Consider the following 22,888-nt stretch of genomic DNA (forward strand, 5'->3'; position numbering starts at 1 on the left):
TACCATGAGGAAAGAAAAAAAGAGGACGATAGAAAAGCTTACAAGAAACAAACTACGAAGGACCCCGAGAGGGTACAGAAAAGATTAGGAGTGAAAAGGATAGTTATAAAGGTATCAAAAGTTAGATTTTTACACTTGAACTGCAACTCTACCACAATGGAGCTCAGACCATGCTACTTCCTCTCAGGCAGCAAACAAGATCTGAAGGGAGACAGGGGCATTGTGGGTAAGGGGAGGAGCATGGAGCTCCGAGCTGTAGCTGGAAAATGTGGCCGTGTCAGACCCGATATAGATCAGAGGACCCACAGGTTGAACAGCAAATGAAGTAAACTACTTCAGATCAGATAGTTGGTATTTCTATGATCTTTTACTATTTAACATACTTAAACTTTTCATTGTAGCTAGTCCTTTACAGAGTATTTTAAACTTTGAGAGTACTCATATCTATCTAGTGACTCTGTGGCCTCTCCTGAAAGCTTTGCTGCATTGCTCAAAACACTACCATTTGTACTAATATTAATTTCACTCAGTATAACCCTTGTAAGAGCCTTAGAGTAGTTGGCTTTGGAGTGTCTGGTGGAAATAACTACCTTATAGTTTGGGCAGAAGGGGACATAGCTAGTAAATCTGTGCCAGCTTTTCCTGTGTGCATGTGCGTGTGTGTGTGTGTGCGTGTGTGTGTGTGTGTGTGTGTGTGTGTGTGTGTGTGCATGTGTGTGAAAATCAAATCCCAGAGTGTGTGTGTCAGTTGCTTGGAACAGGGACACGAAGCACTGGTTTCACAGTGAGGTCACTGGAGGACTTGGCTTGGGCATTCAGCTGAGGACTCAACTCTATAGCTGTGCCAGTGGGGAGTCTTACTGGGGACCTGAGGGGAGACAGAAAAATCCAGACTCCAGACTGTGTATGCTCCCCTGTGTGCTCTTAATGGAAATTGTGCTTGATGTAGACAGCTGTATCTGGAAATAGTGTGTATATCTATTTTTGTTCCAAGTGAACTTTCCTCTCCAGTGTCAGTGGTGAGGATTCCGGCTTCTTGATTACTGGCACAGAGTGGGGATGTCACACCAGCGACTATAACTACATGAGTTCTGTCAGCTATCTACCACATATGAAGATTTATATTCAGACTTACAAGTCTACCAATAATGCTCACATGTGGTATGGCATCAAAAGCCTTCACCAGATCCAGAAATCCTGCATGCACTGCATAAACACCACTACAATGAGTCCCAAAGCATGGAGACTGAATGGGCAAAACTGCAGACTTATTTATACTAAGTCCAAGATTTATTTATTTTAATTTTGACATTGGTTAACTGGGTTAGTCCAACTGAGCTGGAACCCATTTTCAGCAGAGGCCCTGGGAGAAAAGCTCCAAATAGTGACACACAAAAACAGTGACATCAATTAGTACAAAAAGCTTGTGATACAAGACAATGTCAAATAAAGGGAAGACTAAAAGAGGCAATTAAATCTTGACTGCAGTACAGAAATATAGAGAGCATTTGGTAGAGTTAGGTAATTATACAAAAAGACAATGTTCTGCATGTAATGTACCCACAATTCCCATTTTATTCTAGGTAATTTGCTTCTACATTTTCTAAGATCCCACTTCCAGTTCTTTTATCTCTGTTACTATATTCAGTATATGGCCATTTACTGCAAAGCTCTCCTCTTCTCCAAAGTATGCCAATCTCATAGTTGGTAAATATAATTCCATGAGGTGCAGGGGTTTGACCTCCTGCAAAAAAGTTTAAAGGAGAAAAGCGGTGCTCGAGATTCTCTCTTTTCCTGATCTTTCAATCTTGTTTTCAGTCTGTCAGCACTTGACATTAAAAGAGCAGACATTTCGATAGGTAGCAAAGGATTACAGCAGCAGAGAGCTACTAACAGGGGCGGTACCACCAGTTTTAAAGAAAACGGTAGCACAATTATGGTCTGATTTAAAAAGGCAAGACGACTGATTACGACACGTGCAAGAAGTGGCCATATTTGTGAGGACCAGATCAATGCCATTTGGCCCCAGAGTAGGATGGTTAAGTATTTGTGAAAGAGAGTTATCATTTATAATGTCATGTAAGTGCTGGGCATGCTGACCATTTGCAGTGGAGGTCAGCTAGTTTATTAATGGACAGTTGATGTCTTCTACTAGTAAACTATTATATCTCGTAGGAATTTCAGCTAATGTGTCCAGATAACCATCATGCTCAGAAAGAGACCATAGAGAGTGTTCTATAGCTAGCTATGAAGTGAAAGTATTGTTTATGGTGAGCTGGACTTCTAGGAGTTCAAATGTGGTGTTCTAATGAATACTTCATGAGGTAATGATATCCTTGACAAACACTCTTGTCTTTTATATGCATGTGTATGTACATGTGTGTATGCTCGCTTCACTGTGTGTGTGTTATATATATATATATATATATATATATATATATATATATATATATATATACACACACACACACACACACACATATATATATATATATATATACATACACACACACACACACACACACATCACACACATGTACTTACCATAATGTTCCATGTGTGTGTTGTTCATCTCCACCTTTATTCTCACTTGTGGATCAGATCCGATCCATCTGATCTGTCTCAGCCTTTTTCAAAATCTCGAGGCCGTCAGCAAAGTTTGTGGGCATTCTCCCTTACCCACAATGCAGTTCCCTAAACTCTCACATCTTGTTTTCCCATGAGAAAAAAAATTAATAGTGGAATTAAGGTTGTAGGTAAAAATATTTATAGTGTAAGAAGATTAAGTAGTTTCTGAAGCTACAGAGTCCAAAGGATATCCAATTTCTACTACCCAGTCTCCCAGGAGCATAGGCAAAGGGTAGGTGGGTGGGTTGTGAGAATAAAGGTGGAGATGGACAACACACATGGAACATTATGGTACGTATATAACTTCTTTATGTGATGTTGTCAATCTCGCCTTTCTTTTTACTTGTAGACCACACCCCAAGCAACCTGATCCTTGGGTGGCTCATGGCAGAATATTCCTCAGGATCATAGATGCAAAGGATTCTCTACTCCTGGAGGCCAAATCTACTTTGTAATGAGTAATAAAAGTATAAAAACTTGCCCATGTAGCTGTAGCACAGATAATATCCAAAGATAGCCTTGGTTGGAAAGCTGAAGAAGTAGCCATCGCCCTGGTGGAATGAGCTTTGATAGGTGCTGGGAGAGTCTTGTACTTAGAACTGTAAATAAAGGAAATGCATTCAGAGAGCCATCTGGATAAGGTAACTTTAGGTAATGGTATGCCTTTCTTAGTGTTAGAAAAGGAAACAAATAGCCGATCTGATTTTTTTGAATTCTGCAGTTCTATATAGGTAAAAACTTAACTGTCTATGAACATCCAATAGATGTAGAGAGTATTCTTTATTCTGAAAAATTGGGAAGAATACCGTTAACTCAATAAACTGATTGAGGTTACTTTCAGGCACAACTGTGGGCAGAAAGGAGGGGTTGGTGCGTAAAGAAACTCTGTCCTTATGAAAAATCAGGTATGGTGGTTTGACAGACAAAGCTTGAAATTCTGAAACTCTCCTTGCTGAGGTGATAGCTACTAAAAACAGTGTCGTCCAAGAAAGAAGTTTTAAGTTACAGCTAGGAGAAGGCTCAAAGGGAGGATAGATAATATGTGCCAGCACAAAATTTAGATCCCAAGGTGGACATGGGTCTTTTTACGAGGGCCTTTGTATGGAGGCCTTAGAAGTGTAGTTCCTTTAAAGATGACATTACAAAGCCTGTTTGACATGATTCCATAGCCATTTTCTTCTATATGAAAGTCTGAAATTGTTGCCAATTGAACTGTAATAGTAGTTGAAGCAGCACCTTCACTGAAAAGTTTAACCAAGAAGTCCAATATAAAATGCAGGGGAGCAGTAAAGGTATCAATCTGATTAGAATTAGCCCATAAATCAAACCTTCCATTTTCCCTTGTACAGTTTTCGTGTGGATGACTTAAGCAAATAAATTAAAACGCATCTTACAGGGGAGGAAAGGGAAGGAAACCTGGCTATCAGCAGAACTGGAGCAACCAAGCTGTCAGTTTGAGGTTGTTTAGATTGGGATGAACCATTCCTGAAGGGTGAGTCAGAAGATCTGGAATGGGATCCAGAATCCATGGTTCGTCATGAATATGAGGCAGAAGGAAGGAGAACCACATCTGTCGAGGTCAATGGGGGCAATTAGGATCATTGTTTTCTTCAACAAACTTGATTTCTGTGGTAGTTTGGGAATTCGAAGAATTGGTGGATAGGCATAAAGAAGTCCTGGAGGCCAATCGTGAACAAGTGCATCCCTCAGGGACTCCCCAGGAAAGGGGGGGGGGTCAGGGCAAAGTAGTTGCTGCATTTGGCATTGGTGGGTGAAGCAAAAAGGTCACAGCAAGGCTGGCCCCATTTTTGGAACATCTCTTCCACAATTTTTTGATTGAGGGTCCACTCGTATGACAATAGTATAGTTCTGCTCAATGTGTCTGATATTATGTTGGATCGCAGCAGGATGTGCACTGCTATCAGAAAGCAACTGGAAGATGTGGCCCATTGCCAGACCCTTAAGGCTTCTCGACAAAGGGGTAAGATTTAGTTCCCCCTTGCTTGCTTGCTTGTGTACCAGACTATAGACATGTCCGATTAGATTGCTATCATTCCCACAAGGGGGATCCTTGAAATGCTTGCAACATTAAAACCACAGCCTGCATCTCCATGATGTTTATGTGCAAATGGGCCTCGTGCTGATGTCAGGCACCTTGAACTGTCTTTCCTAGATAATGCACCCCCCCCCCCAATCTGGGAAGCGCTTGTGGTCACCATGGCTTGGGGATGGGGAAGAATAAAGTGATGGCCTTGAGATACCAGAAGAGAGTGAATTCACCAAAGAAGATCCTGTTTGCATGAATTTATCATGATTTTGTGAGTCACTGGTATTCTAGAATTGACCACTGTGTCGAAAGTAACCACTGAAGTATTCTCATATGAAGACGAGCTAAGGGAATACGAACAATTAAGGGGGGGCATTTTGACCAGTACTTGAACTAGCTTGGCAGAAGCTTGTTTCTTTCTGATCAGCATTTTTGAGTAATACCAAAGATAGTCTACTGTCTTGTGGAAGTTTTGCTATCATTCTTCTTGTGTCTATTTCTGCTCCAATGAAGACCAACTTCTCACATGGCTCTAGAGCAGATTTTTTTGTAGTTTACTGTAATCCCTAGAGAGGAACAGAGTTGTAGTGTGGAGTCCTTGGCCTGTAGCAGAAGATGCCTGGTTGGGGAATTTATAAGCCAGTCATCCAGATATAGAAACACCCGGAATCCTCGATGTTTCAGGTGAGCTGCAACTACTGCCATGCATTTGGTGAACACTCTGGGGACTGTAGTGAGACAAAGGGCAGAGCCCGAAATTGGAGGTGACTGGCTCCTAGCAAAAGTGCAAGCGTCTTCTGGACCGCCTTTCCATCTGTATATAGTAGTACGCATCCTGAAGGTCTATAGAGCACATCCAATTGTCATTTTCCAAAAAAAGGAAGTACTGACTGCAGTGTCACCATCCGGAACTTGCTCTTTTTTACAGATTTGTTCAGACTGCTGAGATCCAGAATGGGTCTCCAGTCCCCTGTTTTCTTTGGAACTAAAAAGAATCTTGAGTAAGTTTCTGAACCCTCTCTGGTCTGCGGGGACCTCTTGGATGACTTTTTCTTAGCAACTTTTGAATTTCTATAGCTGCTTGTTCCTTCTGACTAGGTAGAACATCTGGAATTGTTTTGTTTTTTTGGAATGGGGAAGGAAATGGGAATGACTTAACCCCTGGATATTATGTTCTGCACCCATTTGTCATTTATTTTTAGCTAGGTATGAAGGTGCAGAGACAATCATCCTCGACTGCCTCCAGAGGCAATCAGGCACGCCCTCAGGAGTACTGAAATGGCCTACCAAAGAATGATTCTCTGAAGCCCTGATTATGTGGGCTTCCCCTGTTGCGAGGGTAGTATCTTCCATTACTGTCAACCCCCTCGGCCTCTAGGGAAACTTTCATCCCATGCGTCTTGGAAAGACCTTTGTGATTATTTGAACCACATCTTTCCACTACCCCTTTGACCTTTGGGAAAGGGTCTGGTTAGTGTGGAAAAACGTACCTCAATGGCAGATAAGGTCTTGCCTTCCTGTTCACACCTGGTGAGCATCTCTAACTTTGGGCCCAAAGAGAGAAGCCATCAAAAGGGGAGTTAATGAAGGAAGACTTGAAGAGCTCAGTGAAATCGCAAAGACGCATCCAGGCCTTACTTCTAAGAGACATGCCAGAATCCGCTGCCCTACTCGTTCCATCTGCTACATACAAGATGAGGCTCAAGGAACAGTCTACAACTGAATTAAGGGTGGTGAGCTGAGAGGTTACCTTTTCTGCAACTGCATCAGCTACAGTTCCTTGGAGGGAGTCTGACAAATCCTTTATCAGATCCCTCTGTAGTCTATTAAAATGAGTTAAGTAATTCAGTGATCATAAGGTGAAGGTCGCTGAAAAGAAGACGTGCTTCTTGTATCTATCCATCATCCTAGAATCTTTATTCGGGGGATGGATAGTGGAACTGCTCTCAGATAGTTCCTTTTTACTAGCCGCTGCCATTACCATGGCATTAACTGCTACACCTTTTGTAAGGAAAGGCTTGCCCAACAGGGCAGTAATATATTTATTCGACCTTTAAGGCACAGGTTCTATAGAGTCTGGGGTCTCCCAAGCCTTCCAAGAGATTAAATCAATAAGTTGATCGGAAAGAGGGGTCACCTAAGAGGAAGAAGGGTGAGACCCAAAAGCCTTCGGGTATACAGACTCCTCAGCTGAAGGGGTTGTGGGTTGCCAGTCGCCTCTCTGTTTTAACATTTTCAGAATGCTTCTCAAGGAGACATTTCCAGAATGCTTCTCAAGGAGACATTTCCAGAATGCTTCTCAAGGAGACATTTCCAGAATGCTTCTCAAGGAGACATTTCCAGAATGCTTCTCAAGGAGACATTTCCAGAATGCTTCTCAAGGAGACATCTTCAGGAGGCAACCCAGGGGACCCTTCTGCATCATCAAAGTCAGCATCAGATGTGACTGACTCTTCTGGGGAATCCATATGCTTCCTCTTGCAAGTCCTCTTCCAAGAGGCTTCTTCAGTGGAGTAATTTGGGAAAAGTTTCAAAGGGGGGTGTCCTGAAGCCTAGGGTCTCTGTGGTCCTGTGGAACAGGTACGTGAACTGGCAAAGTCACTGGCCCAGAAGTGGAAGTCCTGGACAGGCTGCGTCTGAAACTGGGATGTAGTCATTACCCTCACCACAACCTCAAAGGCACTCTGCCCCTGATCTGAAGAAATTCCTGGATCTGATAAAAAAAATAGTCAGAGCCGAGGGAATCTCAGGTGCAGAGGACAGACGCTTCCAGGCAGAGGTAGGATCCGAACTCACCTTTGCCAAAGCTCCAAGAGGCAGGGTCAGATCTGGTGAGATCCGAACATGCTCTCTGAGTCCAACTGGGGAGGTGTTGTTTCCTAGAAATTTCGTACTCCGAAGAAGCAGAAGAACTCAAAGCAAATGTCAGATTAGAGGAACCTTTGGGCCTGGGATCCAATACAGACACCAGCTGGACATCCGAATCTTCCGGCTCTGAAACCAGGGGACGGATCTGAGGAATAGGTGCCAATGGAGAAGACTTTCTTCTTTGAAGAAGTTAAGAGACATTACATTAGTGGTTATGGATAGTAGTAACTATAAAAAAGCAATATTTGAACTTCTTTGTAACAATAAAAGCTACAGTTTGATTAGCAAAGATGCAGTTAGGTGGAGTTTTCAAATGGTGGATAATTTGCTGTTGGACCTTTTAAATCAGTGTTACACTGATATAGCATTTTATGAATTTTTATTGTGGAAAAGCCTCAGCTAGGATCAATTTTTGGTATACCTAAAAATACATAGATACTACAAACCCACCTTTCAGACCTATTGTTTTAACACGTCATAGTAAAATGGGGGTCTATATTAGAACACCAAACATTCAAAATGTTGAGTGTTCTAATATCGAACCCTATGAATCGAAAATTTAAAACATCGAACATACAGAAAAGTGAATTTTTTCCTAGGGAAAAAATTTGCTGTTCCAAAACACATACACACAACACAAGCACACCAAACAAATTGCAGTCCACACACATACACCTAAACTATTACACCCAACCCTACACTAAACTATACATACACCACCAACTATCCATTTACCTTAACCCAAACCCTAACCCTAAGGTCTGTCACTATTGCACAGTCACCTCACCCGTGCCCTAACCCTAACTCACCTACCCCGCCCTAACCCTCACGTCCACACAATCGTACACTTACCTGACCAGAGCCCTAACCCTCATGTCCACACAATCGCACACTTACCTGAACCCGACCCGTAACTTTCCATCACAGCACTGAAAATACCGAAACAGAAACGGACAAACGAATTCTTTCCCTAGGAAAAAATTTGATTTTCTGTTTCTTCGATATTTTTGGGTCGATATTAGAACACTCAACATTTTGAATGTTTGGTGTTCTAATATAGACCCGTAAAATGGTAACTACACCTGAATATCTCAACAGCATTTTGAATCCTTTAACTTGTAAGACTGAATTTTTTTTTTTGAAGGATTCTTGGGGCTTCTTGGACTTTTTGAAAAACTAATCCCAAAGAAATTAAAAACTTTTAGCTACTGCTGATGAGTTTCTTTATATACATCTATTGATCATTATGTGTTTTCAGAGTTCGCCAAGAACTTTTTATGTCATTTTACTGAATATGATAATATTAACATAAATGTCCAATCAATGGCTTTGGGCTACGATCCAGTAATAACTTGGCCAAAGCCAGTGTCTTCAGAAACCTCTGCGCTACCCTATCCACATCATCAACTGACAAGCACCTGGTAGATAAGGTAGGGGAATCTGAATTTTGTCAAAAGGTACAGTTGTGTACACTTACCATAAATGTAGACGTTCGAGTGTATTCACTGTTGCAGTCATTAAATTTGGGTTATCTGCTTGCGGTAGCCCACAGTCGGCCTGATTAACAAAGTCTTGGGTCCTACGTCGGATGCTGTCCCTTCTTCCATGATGTCAGGTTGTCAGGGGGTATAAAACATGCAGCCGACGTCATTACATCAGTTTTTCTTGCCCAGATGTCAGGTGCCCCTCTAATGGGAAGCAATTACAAGGATATACCTCCACCAAAAAAGCAAATACACCAAAAAGCTTTTTGAGCACAGTAAGGGAGAGTGGAGGTATAGCCAAAAGAAGAAAGGGGGCTGGAGGGACGGTAACCAGGACTGCAACAGTGAATACACTCGAACATCTACATTTACGGTAAGTGTACACAACTGTACTATGTTCTTAGTGTTTCACTGCTGCAGTCATTACATTTGGATAGATTCCCAAAGCTAGGTTGGGAGGAGGAATTTAAATAGAATTAGGACCAGCTATAAGGCCCTGCAAGACTGCAGTGGCAAAGCCAGCTCTGGATTTAGAGAAAATTGGCAAATAATAATGCTTGGTAAAAGTATGTACAGAACTCCAGGTAGCAGCTTCTAGTATGTCCCTGGTAGGGATGCCCCTGAGAAAGGCTGTAGAGGTAGATACAGCTCCGGTTGAACAGGTTTTCCATGGTGCTTATAGCAGAAATGAATGCAGTGACCTATCCATTTTGAAATAGTTTGCTTTGAAATAGCTTTCCCCTCTGTCCCTGCAGCAAATGCCACCAGCAGCAGTTCAGATTTCCTTTGAGGCTTAGCACTGTCCAAGTAGAATCTAAATTGTCTGTGCACATCTAAGGAGTGCAGTATGCATTTCCCTTTGTTCTGTGGGTTAGGAAAGAAGGTAGGCAAATGAATGGACTGATTAAGAGCCACAGTGGATACCACCTTGGGCATGAAGGAGGGATTGGTTCTGAGGGACACCCTGTCCGCATGAAAGATGATGAAAGGCTCCACTGCCATAAGGGCCTGTAATTCAGATATCCTTCTTGCAGAAGTGATAGCTAAAAGGAAAGCTGTTTTCCAGGAAAGGAATTTTAAATCTGCAGTAGCAGCTGGCTCAAAAGGAGGAAGAGTGACTTTTCTCCAAGACAAAGTTAAGGTCCCAGGCTGGAGATGGAGCTCTCCTGGGTGGCCTTAAATTTTTGGCACCTCTGAGGGACTGCTTGAGCAGTGGGTGAGAGAAGAGGGGAGGCTCTGTGCTATAAAGAGCTGAAATGGCGGAAGCATGAATTTTGATTGAGGAGAAGGACAAGCCCTTATGAAGCATCTCAGTCAAGTACTGAAGAATCTGAGGTAAATTGGGCACTGCTGTGCTCATCCCTTGAGACTGATTCCAGGCCCAAATTCTTTGCCATTTTGCAGCATCAAGATTTTCTAGTACTAGGCCTCCTTGCCTCTAAAATGATATCCATCACTGATTTACTGAGGGATGGTAAAGGAGAGATTAGGTAATTAGCCAAGCTGCTAGGTTCAGGGTTTGCAGCTGAGGGTGCAAAATCTGGTTCTCCTGCTGAGACAACAGGGAAGGGAGTGAGGCAGGTGCCATGGGGCCAAGCGTGACACACTGTGCAAGAGGGGGTACCAGTGCTGGCGTGGCCAGTCTGGTGCAATTAAAATTGTCCTTGGCTTGTCCTGTTTAATCTTTAGTAGTATCTTGGAGAGCAGAGGCAGAGGAGGAAAGGCATAAACTGATAGGTTTTTCCAACTGAAGGATAGAGCATCCATTTTCCAAGCTAGCTTGTGGGGAATCTTTGTGTAAAATCTGTCCAATTGATGGTCCTGGGAGGAGGCAAACAGGTCTATATCTGGGCTCCCCCATTTGCTTGTCAACATGTTGAAAAGCCTTGGTTCCAGTTTCCACTCATGTGGGTTCATGAGGTTTCTGCTTAGTCCATCTGCCAGTGTATTTAGTTTTCATGGCAGGAATTCAGCTTGTAGATTCACCTGGTAGCTCAAGGCTGTGTTCCACAAAGGCATGGCTAGTCTGCAGAGGGGGTAAGAATGTGTACCCCCCCTGCTTGTTTATGTACCACATGACAGTGGTGTTGTCCATCTTTACCATTAGTTGTCCTGGAAGAATGTGGTCCTTGAAGGCTGTCAGAGCATTCTGTACAGCTAACATTTCCTTTTGATTTATGTGCAGGTGCATTTGACTTGGGTCCAATCTGCCCTGAATGCACTTCCCTGCCAGGTGAGCCCCCCATGCATAGTCTGATGCGTCTGTTACGGTTTGGACGGCAGGGGGTAGCGTGAATGGTAGTCCCCTGTTTTGGTTGTAGGCCACTGCCCACCAAAGGAACTCTAGGAGTAGGCAAGGTATGATAGGAATCATTGTTTCTGGATCCTGTGAATGTTGACACAATAGGCTTTTGAGATACCATTGTAGTTTCCTCATATGCGGCCTTGCATATGGAATTAGAAGAATGCAGGAGGCCATGAACCCCAAGGCTTGCAGTATTTGCCTTGCAGATAACGGAGTTTTTGTGGCCACTTGTTTGAAGTAGATTGTCAAATGAATCCGTTTCTCTGGCGTGAGGAAAGCCATCTGGGAAGATGTATTCAAGCCTGCTCCCAGGAATATAATTTGTTGACAAGGTACCGGGTGTGATTTCTTTTTGTTTACGGTGTACCCCAGACAGGTCAGCACCCTTTGAACAAAGGTCAGATGATTAAAAAGTATGTCCTGGCTTTCTGCCTGAATTAGACAATCGTCCAGGTATGGGTATATTTGAATATTTCTTTGCCTGCAAAATGCAATGACTGGAGCTAGGCACTTTGGCTTTTATCTACTGCGCCCAGGGTATTCACAAAGGTCAGTGCGGAGAACTGATAGTGCATGTAGCCTGCTTTGAAGCATAGGTATCTTCTGCAAGACTCCCTGATATGGGTGTGCAGGTATGCTTCTTTTAAGTCTAGTGTTGCCAGCCATGCATCTTTGCCTAGCAAAGGAAGCAGCTGATTAAGAGTCAGCATTTAATTTTGGAATCACAAGAAAGGTGTTTAGAGTAGAAAGTTCCAGGATAGGATGCCATGTACTGTCTTTTCTGGGTACCAGGAAAAGTTCTGAATAGAAACCTTGTCCCTTTTCCTCTTCTGGTACCAAATGAATAGCCCCCCATGCTTAAGAGAGAGTGTACTTGATTTTGGGCCTCTGCCCACTGATTTGGGGGTAGAGCTGGCCACCCGCTTGGTTTTAGTAACATGTGGAAGTGAAATCTGTATCCTTGGGACACTATATTTAAAACCCATTTGTCCTTGGTAATGAGTTCCCAGTTTTTGGCCTGCAGGCCAATCTTTCCCCCTAAAGGAGCATTCAGTTGGGAAGTGCTTGGAAGTTTTAAAAATAAGTAATTGAGACAGTTTTCCATGGGGGAGTGCTTACTACTCCCAGACTTGGGTGTGGAAATCCCCCACTGCTTAGTCTTTTTTGTCCCCTGGGACTGAAATCTGGGGTTTCTGCTGTGTCTGGGTTTGGGAAGACCTAGAAGGGGCTGGAAAGGACCAATTCTTAGAGGGCCAATGTCTACTAAATCTAGGAGGCTGAACTTGCAAGAAATCTTTAACAGTTTGCATAGATTTAGCTTAATCTTTTTAAGAACTTTCTCAGCTTTGTTGCCAAACAGTCGGTCCAGACTTAAGGGAGCATCCAACAGTTTAGCTTTAACATGATCAGGCAAAGATTGCTCCTTAAGCCAGGCATGCCTTCTTAGCACAGACCCAGTAACAGCAGCCCTTCAAGAGGCTTCTAATGAATCAAATCCACATTGCAAAGTATGTTTACCAACCTGTTCAGCAGAATGCATTAAATCCTGTAATTCTTTATTTTCAGCACAGTCAGGAAATCAACATCATTTTCTGTTTAAGCAATCCAATAACATGTTGTTGATACTTTAACATATGAAACTGGCAGTTTAAAGTCCTAATGGCCAAGGTTGCAGAAGTGTAAACCTTTTTACCCCATCTATCCAATGCCCTGGAGTCTCTATCAAAAGGGGTAGGATTTTTAGTAGTAGAAGCCTTAACGCCCTTGGGTCCTTGTGAAATAGTCGCTGGATCCACAATAGGATTTTTAAAAAGAAACTTGTGTGAATCAGGAACTCTGTAATATCTGACAGGTTTTCTGGGAGCAGGAGGCAATGAATCAGGGGCCAAACTAGATCCCGAAAAGGCATCATCAACAATGTCTAGTACAGGAGATATAGCTAAAGGCCTACGCTGAAGCAGGATTAAGAAATCCCTAAGCCTCTTTTTTGAAACAGAAAAGTCCTGGCTTTCCCAGTGGAAATACTCCTTTAGAGTATGTAAGGTTTCACCAAAAGAAAAATCTTCTGAGGGGAAGCAGAGGGAATACAGTCCTCTGCATCAAAATCCTCATAAGTAGATAAGGGCAAATCCAGATCATCAGAAGAATGGCTCAAACAGATGCCATATGCTGCCCGGTTAAAGAAACTCCAGCTCTACTCAGTGGCATACCGCCTGCTCAGAGGTGACATGTGCCTGACGTATAAGGCCATGTCCAACCCGGAATTAAGGGACATGCTGCACCTTAAAAAATCCAAATCCCATCGAGCTACACGCTCGAGAGACTTGAACCTCAGCACTGAAATAAACAGGACATGCTGGAGGGACAGATTCATAACCCAGAGGCTCCCTTCACTCTGGAATAAAATCCCAGTCCAGGTTACGCGGAGTCCCTCATGGAATCTCTTCAAGAGGAGTCTTGATGAGTGGATGGGAGATCATAGGTTTACCCCGGCTATCACTTCTGTGTCACTGTTAGACAGAGGCACAGTATACTAACCTCGTAAAAGGGCATAGCAAAATTAATTTAAAATGGGTGGCGAAAGCCAAACATACTCTGGCTAGGCTTATAAATGCCCTAGGGCAGATAGCCTAGTATGAACCTATGAACCAATAAAAATCTGAATTCTGGTCAGAAGATTCATAAACAACTTCAGTCCTAGGTCTCTGAGAAGGGGGAGGTTGGCTTCCCCTGATTAAAGTTACAAGATTTTCAGCCATTCTTATCATTTGTTTTTTAAGGCATAGAGGCCTGAGCATGCAGCCTGGGCGTCTGGTTTCTTAGGCATGGTTCGAGATTTAGGCCTAAATGAAGAAGGAGGCGTCGGTTTAATATGCAAGTCCATAGGCCTGAACACTCCCTCAGAAGCCAGTGCCTGCACAAAGGATCCGGACCCATCCAAGGTAGAGACATCCGCAGGTTCCACAGTCGAAGCATCTCACGGCATACCGGACTCCGAATGGGTCTCAGTAGAGGCCTGTAAATCAGAAGTAGTGGGTATCAGGGGCTGCAAAAGAGCCTCACTGAGTACCGGCAAACTGGAGACTGGCTTAGGAGAAGTGTTGTCTGCAGCTTTGGACCTAGGCGGCCTGTCTGTGTCTTAATTTTTGCATTTTTTCAGAATTCCGGTAGTTGGATGGCTAACCGACGACATTTCTGGATAATTAAACTGAGAACTTAAATATTTAGAGGTGAAAATATACAGACGACTGATTAAATAAAGCACTAAACCGATAGCAAGGTACGTCATGGTCAAGGCCCAGGCAAGGAATACAGTACGAATGAAAATCTTTGTGAGGTATTTGCTTTCAACAAGTAATGCAATTATTAACTTTTACTGACATCGGAAAGGAGCAAGAAAAGGTTTCCCCAAAGGGGTACTTAGCTTTAGTTGAAGACTTTGGTACTGAAACTCAAAAACGAAAATTTCAGGAGTCAGCCGACCGGCACTTGTGAACTGCTTCTGCTTCGGGCACCGCACGCAAGAAAGACTGATGTAATGACGTCAGCTGCATGTTTTATACCCAGACATCATGGAAGAAGGGACAGCATCTGACGCAGGACCCAAGACTTTGTTAATCAGGCCGACTGAGGGCTACTGCAAGCAGATAACCCAAATGTAATGACCAACAGTGAAACACAAACATCTGGTGATGGGAGACAAGAAGATGTAGGCTCCAATGATGAAGAATGTCTCAGAAATCTAAACTCAGTTGGAGCCAAAGATGTCAGAGCAGAAGGTTCAGGTTGCTCCGAAGACCTCTCGGATCCAGTAGCTACTGGCTGCTCCGATGAATCTGTAGAAGTAGTCAATTTAGGTACTTTCTGTGTCAGTTCAGAGGATGATTTTGGAGTCAAGGAAGGTTGCTTTAGAGTTTTGTCCGTCTTACCTGATGATTTACGGAACTCAGGAGAAATAGCCTTAGAAAAAGGAGTTTTAAGTAAACCTTTCAATACAAGTTTATTTTTACACTCCATAAGAGCCCTTTGGTTGAAGCCATGGCAAATGTAGCATAATTCTTGAAGATGTAAAGGCTCCAAGCAATACACACACACAAAGTGTATCACTAAGAGGCATATTTTTGGTGCATTGTTCACATTTTTTAAACCCTAAGGTTTCTCCTATTTTTGAGACATTTTACAGATATTAAATTTAAGGCACTAAAAATTAATCTACAGAAAGAAAAGGGGAAAACAATGCACACACACACACATGAATGCCCTGTAACTAAAACAGATAATGGAAAGGAGAGGCAACAACACTCACAGTCAAAAAAGACATCCTCTACCTTAAATGGATGTAACAAAGGGTAAGGAAATTGTTAACTATTCAACAGAAGGAAATACTAAGTAGAAAATACAAAGAATATAGAAATAAACTTTCACTTAGCCCAGAGCTTCCTGGAAGGACCATATCTTTTGCTGAGGGGCAAATGAGCTCTGAGGGTTTAGGAAACTGCATTATGGGTAAGGGAGAATGCTCATGAGCTTTGCTGAAGGCCTCGAGCTTTTGAAAAAAGCTGAGATGGATCCAATGGATCGGATCTGACTCAAGTGAGAATAAAGGCGAGGCTGACATCACATCTGTACATCTACATTAACAAACACATACAAACATCCCTCTGGTCTTTATATTACAATCATATAAACATATAAAAAAGAGCCTAATACATGTATACATGTGCTCGAAACACATTTGATTGAGAAACACATCCTCGCTGCCACTTGCTTATCTTGGCAAGTGCTCTAAGTCCCACTAATCCATCTTTCTTAATGTTAACCATCTTTTCCAGAACCCTTATCCTAACCCCAAATATTCTGACCCAGTGCCTGATCCTATCCAGGAGCCTCTGGAAAACGGTCCTAACAAAACTTATGCTAGGCTTTGAAAAGGAAGCTAGTTTGTAATATTTTGTAAAAGCATGTATGGAGGACCATGTAGCTGCCTCCAGAATGCTTTTGAAGATCACCCATTTCCAGTTTGCCAACGAAGACTAGGCTGTAGTGGAATGTGCCTTGATAATGCCTGGAATGGATTTGCCATGACGGGCATAACAAAATGCAACAGAGAACTCTCAAAGAAACAATGGCAGGATATATGTATGGTTCCCAAACATGCAACAAAGTCTAGAAGATTTAGGATTTTTGCTTGGAAGTATATGCCATATGTATTTTTATACCCCAAGCAGACTTCAAAGAATTTTCCCTCAGGAAGACTGAAAATGTTGGAGGTGTGATAGGGAGGAAAGAGTTAATTCAGAACATATTTTGTGTGTAATGAGTTGGCAGACTTTAAAAATTCCCTGCAGACTACTCTTTCAGAAATACTGGGTGAGCAAATTTGTGCAACTAAGGAAATGATTTTTTGAGCTGTGATACAGGATCTGAATTGCCAAAAAGCAAATATTAGAAAATGGAAATCAAAGTCTAAACCAACCATATTAGAAGTACTGAATAACAGAGATAAAAGAACTGGAAGTAAGATCTTTAGAAAAGGGTTGGAGCAAATTACAAAGAAAAAGATGGGAAATGTGGGTACATTACACACAGAATGATGTTTTAGAGGAGGAGCAAGGTTTAAGAGAAGGCAGGAATTCAATAAGCTATAAAATGTTAGATATCGACTGCATACAAGATTATATGTGATGTTGCAACTGAATATATTTCAGTATGGTTTATTTTCATTTATATAAATGTATGACTGCCTGGGTTCACTACATATGACCAAAAGTTCATATGATCGAAGCCCATTTGACTGAGACCAAATGGCTGAAAGTTCATTTGACCGAAAACCTGTATGACCGAAAACTCATTTGACCGAAAAACAGCACTGTCAAGTATATGCCCTGTTTCCCACTGTAATGCGACCCTGGAGTGAGAATATATTGTTTGGGGGGTGTGGGGGGCATAGTCCCCCACAGTGGGGGGTGTGGGGAGTGTAGCCCCCCCCATATAATTGCAGTTTATGCACTATTATATACATGTGTATCCATTAAAAATGCATTAAAATATACATCAGTAAAAACTGGTTGCAAAATGTGGGTGGCTATGCCCCCCCCAACTTTATATTCTCAATCCAGGGTCGCACTACTGTGGGGAACAGGGCATATACCTGCCAGTGCTGCTTTTCGGTCAAATGAGTTTTCGGTCAAATGAACTTTCGGTCATTTGGCTCAGTCAAATGGGCTTCAGTCACATGAACTTCCGGTCATATTTAGTGAACCCGACTGCCTACATCACAAGGGATATTTCAATAAAATATTTTTTGTTTAAGAAAAAAAAAGCAATAAAGGAGGATAACTACCCGTAAACTGACTGTTTACACACAGGCTGTCCCTTTTTTGTCCCTCTTAAAAATAAAATAGCTGACCAGCTTTTCTAAAGGACTTAGTTCTGTCAAGATCATATCTGAGCTGCCTATGCACATCCAGTGTGTGTAGAATCCTGATCAGGACAAAATTCTGGGAGATTAATGGCTTGATTCAAGTATACTTTGAAACCACATCAGGCTTCAATGAGAGATTTAGTCTTAATATCCAGTTCCATATGAAAGATAGCTAGGCTTCACTCACCATGAAAGCTTGCAACACAGATATGTACTTCTCTTGCAGATGTCAGACTTGTTGTATGTTGTATCTTTCGGATTTTCCCGGTTAGGGGTCGCCACAGTGGAACTCCGGTCCGCTAATGATTGGCAGTAGATTTTTACTTGCCAAGTTGCCAGCTCTGACGCACAACCTTCAACGAAGGTATGCCCATTCACGCATGTCTCCCCACAGAAGATGCTTTAGCTGAGAATCGAACAGGACAACGTCTTACTGTGAGGTGACAATGCTACCGCAGCACCACCACCGCATGAGCTAAAAAAGAAGTTATGTACTCACCATAACATTCCATCTGTATTGTTGATTTTTTTCCTCTCTCTTCACAGATGTGTTACAGATCCAACTCAGCCGTTACTAAGCTCGTGGCAACCAAAGAAGCTCTTGGACACTCCCCTTTCCCACAATGCATCTCTTGTAATCTCAGATCTTGTTTGCCATAACACACACTGGCAATAAACACAGGAATAGAGAGTAGAGAGTGACAGATGACTGAAGAGGACAGTTCTGCTGAACAATAATCAAAACACCTGTCCTGAATGTAAAAACTTCTCATTCAACCAGGGCCGGAGGCTGGAGGGAGGCAATGCTAGGAGAGATGAAAAAAACTGACCATACAGATGGAACATTATGGTGAGTACATAACTTCTTTATCTGATATTGTCAATTTTTTGATCTAGTCCTCACAGATGGGACAGAGTCCCCAGCTTCCTATATCCTAGGTGGCTCAAGGGAGACTGTTCCTCAGAACCATCAGACTAAAGGAGGCCATTCCCCAGGAGACCAAGTCCAACTTATAGTGGGAGATAAAGGTATGATAGTTAGACCATGTAGCCACTGCACAAATGTCATCCATGGAACCGTTAGTTTGAAAAACTAATGAGGCCATAGCCCTTGTGGAGTGAGCTTGAATGGGCTTGGGAAGATTAACACCATTTAAGGTATAAATAAAGGAAATACAATCGGAAAGCCATCCTGATAGGGTAACCTTGGAGACTGATGATCCTTTCTTAGAGCCAGCAAAAGCAATAAATAATTGGTTTGTCTTGCAAAACTCTGATTCTATGTAGGTAGAATCACAACTATGTACATTTAACAAGTGGAGAACATATTCACCCTTGTTGCTAAAGTTAGGAAAGAGACAGGCAAGTGAATAGTTTGGCTGACATTAGTTTGAGAATAAACTTTGGGGAGAAAGGAGGGGTTGGTATGCAGTGAGACTAAGTGAAAAACTGGATAAGGAAAATGCGAGCATACGGCTTGGATGTCTGAAATTCTCCTTGCCGATGTGATTGCTACTAGAAATGCTGTTTTCCAGGAAGGAAACGTAATATCCCAGGTGGCTGCGGGTTCAAAGGGCGATTGCACAACAAAACAGTATTAAACTAAGGTCCCATGAGGGAGAATGATACTTGCGATGTTTTTTAACAACAAAGTCCCTTTTAAGAAGAGAAATGACTGTGGTGGTGGTGCTGTGGTAGCGTTGTCGCCTCACAGCAAGACGTTGTCCCGTTCGATTCTCAGCTAGAGCGTCTTCTGTGTGGAGGCATACGTGAATGGGGCGTGCCTTCGTTGAAGGTTGTGCGTCAGGGCTGGTAACCCGGTACGTACAAATCCACTACCAATCATTAGCTGACCGGAATTCCGCTGTGGCGACCCCTAACTGGGAAAAGCCGAAAGACACAAAGTCCCTTTTAAGAAGGCTTTGCAAAGTTTGTGGGAAATAAAGGGTAAATTATCCTCCCCAACATGGAAAACTGCAATAGCCACTAATTAAACTCTGACTGTGGAGGCAGATGCGCTGCCACTAATAAGGTGAGCCAGAAAATTCTAGGTAAAGTGAACAGGGGCTGTAATAGGATCTACATTATGCTGTTGAGCCCAAACCACAAATCTCTTCCGTTTACCCTTGGAAAGCTTTTGGGGAGACAATTTATGAGAAGACAATAGAATATGTTTAATTGGCAAGGAGATCATAGGCTGTCTGGCAATTAATGTAACTGGAGAATCCAAGCCGTCAGCTTGAGATTGTGGAGGTTTGGATGAGTCATTCCTGTCAGGTGTGACAGCAGCTCTAGAAAGATTTTCAGAATCCAGGGCTTCTTTTGAAGATAAGGCCAGAGAAAGGTAAACCAAACTTGACAATGTCAGAGCAGGGTGAGGAGGACTATTTTTTATTTTGTTCATTGTTTTAGTTTTGGTTATAAACAGGTTACAGCTTAATTAATTGATTTTAACACAATGTAATTAACAAGTCATATGACTTAATACCATTTCTATTTAATGAGAACAAGGCTAGTAGGTTTTGATCTTGACAAAGCTCGGTATTGACCGAGTGAAAGCGCTTGATATACTGGATATATCCAGACATCTTTCATGTGGTCTATTAAAGTGTTTACGTACACCTCGTGGTTCCTGCTTTCTTTCATTGTGAACACTTTGAAGTTATAGTTTTGTTGCTCCTTTTTTGGTGTTCTGAGACTATTGTTCTCTTCAACCTGCTTGCGCTCTGAATGAACTTGAAGATTAGGGGAAGTGGGGGAAAGGCATAAAGTAGACTGGGGGCTAATCGTGACAGCATCCCTCAAGGACTCCTCCTGTGGGGGGATCAGGGCAAAGTAATTGCTGCAATATTTGCTTATGGGAGAAGCAAAAAAGTCACAGCAAAGCCGGCCCTATCTGTGGAAAATGTCCTCTGCTACCTCTGGATTGCGGGACCACTCATAAGGCATGAGAATGGACCTGCTCAATTTGTCTGCTATCACAATGGATTTCTCCAGAATGTGCTTTGCTATGAGAAAACAGCTGGAGGAGATTACCCACTGCCAGACTCTATTAGAGCCTCTCGACACAGAAGGTATGACCTGATCCCCCCCTTGCTTGTTTAAGTACCAGGCTACTGGCATGATGCCTGATTAAATTGCAACTGTTCCAAGAGGAAGAGAAGCTTGAAATGTTTGCAATGCAAGGAGCACAGCTCTCATCTCCAGGACACTGATGTGCAAGTTCGCCTTGTCTGCAAACCAGGTTCCTTGAGCCGTCCCTCTCCAAATAATACCCCCATCTGGGAGTCATCCATGGTCACCATGACCTGTAACAACTGGCCTAAGTGCATCCACCATAAGAGGGATCTCTTGCATGCACTGGTTACCAGAATCTGGTGGGACATGGACTGATGAAGAATTGATCATTGGACAGCCAGAAACCACCAAAGAACTCATGTGGAATCTACTATTGGGACTAGTACTACAGCCGTAGGCACTGACACTAACACTTGAAGAACGTAACGTGTGACCATCTCGATTTTGAAACAACCAATTTGTTTGTCGTCTGATAGTCAATACTCTTGACGGTGGAAGTTTGGCAATCATCTGAGTAGTGTCCAAAACCGCTCCCAATGGAACTTCGGGGTCTGTACCGGATTCAGATGAGATTTTTTTGTAGTTTATTGTGATACCCAATTGTACACAAAGCTGAAGAATGGAGTCCCGTGCGTTTAACAGTAGATGCCTGGTCTGTTTGTATCAGCTGCTAATACAAAAAGGTCATGGTGATATATCCAGTTGTCTGAAGAAGTATGGTGATGTGCACCAGACAAAAGCGCTCATCTTAATAAATGTATGTGTTTTTGTGTGCCTGATACAGCCAGTGCTCAATTTGTTTAATTTTACTCTGTTTTCTGTGTGTTTTGTGGTTTTACGGGGTAGAGATAAGCCAGATGTCCAAATAATGAAACAATCAGAATCCTGGTCTCAGGTGAGCCGCAACCACTGCCATACATTTGGTGAACACCCTGGGGGCTGTGGTGAGACCAAAGGGCAGGGCTCTGAAGTGGAAATAACTGGCTCCTAACCAGAAGTGTAGATATCTTTTGGAGCGCCTGTCCATCTTTATATGGTAGCATGCATCCTGAAGATCCACTGAGCACATCCAATCGTCCTTTTCCAAAAAATGGAAGAATGGACTTAACCGAGACCATTCAGAACTTGCTGCAAACTGACTTGTTTAGCTTGCTGAGATCCAGAATCGGTCTCCAGTTACCTGTCTTCTTTGGAACCAAAAAGAACCTAGAGTAAGTTCCGAATCCTCTCTGGTCTGGGGGGACCTCTTGGATGACTCTTTTTCTAGCAGTTTTTGAACCTGAATAACTGCTTGCTCCTTTTGACTGGGTGGGACGTCAGGGATTCTGTTGATAAGGGGGGGTTGACTGAAGGGAATGTGATAGCCTCTGGATAGAATTCTCTGCACCCACAAATCAGAAGTTATGGTTTGCCAGGCTCTCCAGTGCAGGGAGATGTGAGCAATCAGGCCTCCTTTTAGGAGCACTGGGAGGGCCTCCCGAAAAAGAGTTCTGTGGAAAGGGAGACTATGCAAAATGGAACATTCCCATTCAAGGGAATGAAAAATCATCCATTAGACTGTCCATTTTAAAAGGAGGCAAACGGATCTCTCAGAGGTACTTCCCACACATGAATCAATTCCTACAAGACCCACTCATTTAACTACCATTCATGAGGGTCTGTCCTAGACCTGCTCAGCTTGTCTAACACATGTTTTGCTCTGCCAAAATGTAAGTCAGTGTTTATCATAGATATGCTCTGCGAATTACATCCATCTAACCAAAGACAACTGAGGCAACTTGGGATTAACATGGCTAGGCTTGTAAGGGGTCTAACCTCCTATAAACCTATGAACCTATAAGAAGCTGGAGATTTAAAAATGCTGAAGACCTAACTCTCAAGAAATCACAGCCAGCCTGCACAGAAGTCACAACCTTGTGTTCTCTTGCTAGAAGATGTACCACATCTATGTGGTACTGTCTACAATCACCTGGAGAGGTAAAGGTACCATGGCTGAAGAGATCTACAGACATAGAATAAAAGCTGTATTTATATGTGCTTTGGCCTGAAGGATC

General features: G+C 42.7%; 1 protein-coding gene across 2 annotated transcripts in view; it reads right to left on the reverse strand.

Annotated features, from left to right (window-relative positions):
- STRN3 (striatin 3) overlaps nucleotides 1-22,888 on the reverse strand; it is a 1,528,247-nt gene that overhangs the window by 929,470 nt on the left and 575,889 nt on the right. The gene's annotated exons all lie outside the window — the stretch shown is intronic.

This window comes from Protopterus annectens, chromosome 6.part0, assembly GCF_019279795.1.
Source record: "Protopterus annectens isolate FY-2018-M chromosome 6.part0, PAN1.0, whole genome shotgun sequence".
In the NCBI taxonomy this organism is placed as follows: domain Eukaryota; kingdom Metazoa; phylum Chordata; order Ceratodontiformes; family Protopteridae; genus Protopterus; species Protopterus annectens.